Source organism: Lolium rigidum, chromosome 4 (assembly GCF_022539505.1).
Source record: "Lolium rigidum isolate FL_2022 chromosome 4, APGP_CSIRO_Lrig_0.1, whole genome shotgun sequence".
Classification (NCBI taxonomy): Eukaryota; Viridiplantae; Streptophyta; class Magnoliopsida; order Poales; family Poaceae; genus Lolium; species Lolium rigidum.
This window is the reverse complement of record NC_061511.1, coordinates 168,884,581-168,890,863: the sequence shown is the minus strand read 5'-3', so window position 1 is coordinate 168,890,863 and position 6,283 is coordinate 168,884,581.

Genomic DNA, 6,283 nt, shown 5'->3' with positions numbered 1-6,283 from the left:
ACCCGTAGCTGGTTAGGTGATGCTAAATATACAAATGTAAGAGATCAAGATCCCAGACCTGACTGTTCGCAAAAAGAGATTATCTCCAAAATCAATGTGTGCTTGCTTGCTGCTTAAGTTAAGATCAATTCACACACACAAATTTCTTATATTAGATGGCACTCATGAACAGAAGGATCAATTCACACACAAATTTCTTATATTAGATAGGACTCATGAACAGAAGGATGTTTTCACATGAATTATAAAGGTATATGCAATAGCTCAAAGTAAACGCAGGCCTCAATGAGATCAAGGTCCTCCCATATAAAATAGGTTTTGGTCAAAGATTCTATCTTTGGTTGCAACGGCTAAAAATCGGTGATATCGAGTTTCAAATAAATTATGAAATCTCTGAAGCCATAATCGGCACAACATAAAGATTCTTCACTCAATGTTGTTAGGGAATCTCCAACCGCGCGACCCAAACGGACGCGCTGGGCCGTCCGTTTTGGGCCGTTTGGGTGGCCGAACGGACACCCGGACAGCGGCCCGCATCCGCGTGTCCGTTTGGGTCGCACGCTGCGCCCAACGCGCGGACGCACCGCATATGTAATTAAAATAATAAAAATAAAAATAAAAAAGGAAAACAGCCAAAAATAACATTAAAGTAGTGGTTAATTAAACTTAGCCCTATTTTGGGCAATTTTTACACAAAAGAAAGCCCTATATGGGCTTTAAACTATAAAAAAAACCCTAGACAGGGTTTGCGAGCACGGTGGCCACCGGCAGTACTACTCCCAGTAGTACTCGTCATCGTCGGCGTCGATGACGACGACGCCCCCCGGCGGCGACGCGCTGTTTCGGCTCGACACGCCGGAGGGCACCGGCAACTCCGGCCAGGGCTCCCACTGCGCCCTTTCCCAGGGGGAGTGCGGGTTCGGCGGGCTCGCCGGCCTGCGCAGCCGTGCCCTCCGCGCGGACTCCTGCCGGAGCTGCTCCTCCGCTGCGGCCTGCGTGGCCAGGCGCTCCTCCTCCGCCAGGCGCGCGGCCCGGCGCTCCTCCTCCTCCTCCCGGAGCGCCACCTGACGCGTAGCCTCCTCCTGACGGTGCGCCAGCTCGAGGAAGGCCCACGCCTCTGCCTGGGCGTCCTCCTGGGCCTTCCTGGCCGCCTCCTCCAGCGCGAGGTGCGGCCATTTGGCCAGCTCGTCGAGGTCCTGCTGCTCGCGGGACGCCGCGAGCGCCGCCTGCAGCTCCGGGTCGTTCTCCTCCTCCTGGGGCTGGGGCGCGGGCTCGTTGATGTAGAGGCCACCGGGGCGGCGGCCAGCCCGCCTAGCAGGTGTGCCTGGCTGCGCGCGAGGCCGCGCCGTCGCGGATGTGAAGCATGTGCGCCGGCGCGCATCGTGCTCCACCTCGAACCACAAGTCCCAGTTGGGACTTGCGTCGCCGTACGCGGGGTCCTGCTGGAGGTCCACCGGCAGCTGAGCGCGGCGCCTCCGGATCTCGGCGTAGCGGGCGCGGCCGGAGCCCGGGATGGGCGGCACCGGAACCCGATCTGGGCTCAGGTGCCAGCCGGTGGGGAGGTGCACGTCCCCCACGTCATTGGGACGTCGGCGTCCCGGAACATCCTGCGCCACCGCTACGGTGACGTAGATCCGCTCGCGCTCGGGAGGCGCCGGCGGCCCCATTGTGAACGTCGGCGGCGCGACTTGCCGGCTGCTGCCGGCCTCGTGGTCGTTGGCGGACGGCTCGAACTCGCGCTTCGGGGCCATGGCGGCGCGGAAGCTTCGAGCTCGCGCGTGCGGCCGGAGTGGAAAGTGGGGACTAGATAGGGACAGTCCCCTTCCCCAGTCCACATTTAATAGGACTGGGGCACCGACAGGTGGACCAGCCACGCGGACAGGGCGGACACGCAAGGACGCCGCGTGCCATCCGCAGCCACGCAAACCCGGTCCAGATTTGGGCCGGGTTTGCGTCGTTCCGGACGCCGCGGCCGTCCGCTTTTGCGGTGCGTCCCCGCGTTGGGCCGGGTTTTTGTCCGGCTGGACCCATCCGGACGCGCGGGACGCGCGGGCGCGGGATGGGTCGCCCCGTTGGAGATGCCCTTAGTTCCAAATGGAACACAAACACGCTGGGATTTAATGTAGGGTCCATGGAGTCAATCTAGAACCTCTCCTGGTAATTCTGAACTAAGAGTTAGTTCAACCAAAATTTCAGATGCACCACACGGGTGGATTAACATAAACTATGCTCGTCGCCAAAAATAGAACCAGACACATATAAAAAATCTGAGCAACACCCGCGCTCAAGATATGCGAAAGACCAAAGAAGAACATGGTACAACGGAACACAATAAACTAGGACTATGTAGAACAACAAGAAGGACGATTTGTGTAAGAACGGGACTCATCGGTATTGCCGAATTCCAAAGCACATCACCTAGGGAAATTGTAAAGGATAGGGATCCTAACTCATGACATGGTGACCATTTTTGGCATACAGGTTTCGACACCAACATGCTACAATTGAAACTCCACTGAGACTAAACCAGCTTAGTCCTGCTAAGTTTCGGCCCTCACAACATAGTCTAATCACGGTACCTCTAATGTAACACCAAGAATCACAAAAAATATGTCTTGAAGATATTTCAAAGAATATTTGCCGAAAAAAGTGATCAATCCCTAACTGAGCAACATCAAGTTTCACACACGAGCATAGATATTACCAAAATTTTCATACTCAAGTGATTCTAGCGACTATGAAAACTGGCAAAAATCCATCACTTATCTTCCAGCTTCAAGTTTTCTTTCCACTTCATCTTTTTCATGATAGAAAACCCCTAGTTAAATCAGTAAATTTGGCACAAAACACTTGTGTACACTCAGTGAACCGTTAACCCCTCAATTGCTCGCCATAATAATCAGAACTGACTAAGGGTGCACTAGATGCACTTTCAAGGACACACAAGAAGTTACACTAGAAAAAGATTGTTAACATTTCACTGAAAACTATAAGAGTAATGTTGTGATTGTCGATGTTGAAATTGCATCGATCTTGTATATTGGGCTTTACATAACAGAAATTGGGATGACCACGCGGTACTAGAACCCCATCGAACGACTTCAACGGGATGGAGGATGGATGAGACGTGAGACATAATTTAATGTAAGTTGGAGTCTTATAACATATGTATTTTGTTAATTTGTTTGGCATTAAATGTAAGTGTGGTTACATGCTTTTAATCTAAAATGTTGTTTGTTATAATCTACTATGATTATTCAATTTTTCCAATCATCTTCATCTTATAATTATCATTACAACATGCACAATACATATTCTTGAATGAGTGTTTATGTATGAAGCTAGTTCCCAAGTCTCATAAGGACATTTATGTGAAAAGTATAATATGTGCATCACTTTGCTTTGACGAGAATGTTATATTGCTAGTAAAAGTGTGAACAATTTAATCATGTCTACAACTTCGATACTATATGTAAGGTGATATTTCAACAAGGTATATTACACAATGTAGCCAACAGATAAAAAAGATACATAGTCTACAAAGAGATGCAACTTGTAGGAACATGTACATGCTCTAAGATGAAGTTATGTTTGGTACTAAGCTAGATTAGGATAATCAATTTTTTTAATCAGATTTTTCCATTTTACATTTGCGTGTGCTTGTTTTCCTGCAGAGGATTCTAGATTAAGTTTGGACCAATAAAGTTTACAAAACATAAACTAAGACCATATCAGTGAACAACAAAGACATACCTTGAAACTTCACTAGTTCATATCCTTCTAGGAATTTCAAAACATGCCAACAATTTTTACTCCTCCTTGCATAAGGCCTGAGTGTTGTGTAGTCCAACGGATCATTGAGATTTAAGTTGCCTAAATTGAGGGGGTAATAATAGACTTCCGCGAACAAAGTTGTGGATTTGAAGAGTCAATGTAAGCGAATGAAGGGAGTGCATCCATCCTCCATCCTAGACACTAGTTGGCGGTTACATTGGAAAAAAGGAGCTAACTCGAAGTCATCTTGCTAGACTAAAATGCCGCTGATCCATCACTATGGTGGCTTACACCACAAAACGAATCCTGTGAGAGTCATCACGAAAAGCGACCATCCTCACTATGGCCTAACTGACATTCATTATAGCCAAGATTAGCATAATATGGAGAACCTTTGAAACTTCTTAAGACAAAGAGACGTGCATAACCAAGATTTGTTGCCACCCTTCTCACAGTTGATAACAAACTGAAGTTGGAGCTCTATGCATCCTCTCCTCGTGTAGAACATGATTTCTCTTTTATTAGCGATGACACGTGAACACTATCTCCATAAGCAATTACATAAAAGCATTCCATATTGTGTTGTACATAGTCCTATGCTTGTGGTAATCGTTCACTACCCGCACAAAGGCATATAGATATATAATTAGCAGATCCAGAAATGGAATACATATGATAGTACTAGTAGTTTTCTTCTTGGGTTTAGCCAAAAAATTCTTCTATTGGGCTACACATAAGACTTAAAAAACTCATGTAGATCCCACCTATAATATGGGTATCCGTAGATCTAATTTTGTACTTGTGCCAACCCGTAACTTAACGGGTACGTGCTCACAAATATGCTAGGCAGAAAATGCCCTCCAAACCCATGTGCAATAGATAACCGTGGATACATCGATTCACATATATTGTTGTCATCTCTATGTTTAAGATAGAGTAATCTTGCTCTAAACCAATTTCGTACAAATAATATATTCACCTATACTAGTAGTATGGCTTCAAAAATACGGAAGAAAAATCTTCCTCAAAATAATATCTTGTGTTTTGTTGTATTACTCGTTGTGCTCGTGTTCAATTTATTTCGTTTTCATCTTTTGGGTGATGGAAATAGTCAAAAAATTATGAAATTACACAAGATATGACAGTACATTACTCATCTAGTATTTATTATGGCTGAACATAGGTTTTATTCGGTCAATTTGGTGAACTTGTAATCTAGTGACATAATAAGATAAATGTGGTTGCTTGTGCAATGATTATTGTGTGGATGTGCATAGTGTTGCTATGTGGTCGAAATGTAAGCTAGAGTCTTGTAGCATATGCCTTTTGTGGAGCTAGGTGCTTTCAATCTAAAATTATTTTTCCTTCTATCGACTGTGATTGTTTTGGCAGTTCTCATTAGAGCACTAACAAAACAGATTCTTGAAATGAGTGTTTATGTAAGAAAATGAGTTTTAATGGGGAAATTTTGTGTGCAAATGGGGTTGCATGTAATATGGAGTTGGATTAGGATAAGCAAGTTTTTAATCAGATTTTTTCTATCTTACCACTTGGATACAATTTCCTATTTTTTTCATCATATTTTTCTACAACAGGTTGTAGAATAAGTTACGTACAATGTAGTTCTTCAATCTCCAAATAGCTTGATCATTGCATAAGGCACGAGTGTTGCGGTAAGATGAAATATGCCTAGCTTGAGTGCATAATAATGAACTTCTACAAAAAAAAGTCATGGATTCGGAGAGTCCTTGTAACTGGATGAGTGCATCCAAATGCCATCCTAGACACTAGTTGGCATTTCTCGAGCAAGCAGAGAGAAAGGGAGCCAACCTTCCCACCACACAAAGAATATACATGTCGGATTCATGGCAATAAAAGCGACCATCTAGACTACAGTCTAATTGACGTACATTGCAAAACTTCTCACGGTAAAGACCTCTAGACAACCAGGAGTTGAAAATCTTACCGACTATCTCCCAATAGACAAGAAAGTGAGCTTGGAGCTCTGAATGTCACCTCCCGACGTAGAGTTGATATCTCTTACATTACTAATGAGACACGACATATTATCTACTAAGAAATTACATAGCAGCCTTGCCTTGTACAAATTTTTATGCAGGGGCGGATCCACATGCTTCTAAAAGGGTGCATTAGATATGGGGGCAGCATTTTACATGTTTCTAAAAGGGTGCATTAGATATGGGGTAGTACAAGATGTGCACCTCTAGAAGTAAGTTCTTAACACTATCAAATGCACAGTTTTTCAATATGGACACAATATATACATTTACATGTCTTGAAATTTCAACTCCAAATTCAAGTCACAGCTAAACAAACAAAAATAACGAATCTGCCTATGCGTATCACAAATATAGTACTGTAATATTCAGTCTAGAATTGAATTTGGTACTCTCTCCATCCATATAAGGATGTCTCAACTTTATCTAAATTTAGTGTACAAGTATATCTAAATTTTGAAAAAGTTGAGACATCTTTTTATGGATGAAGA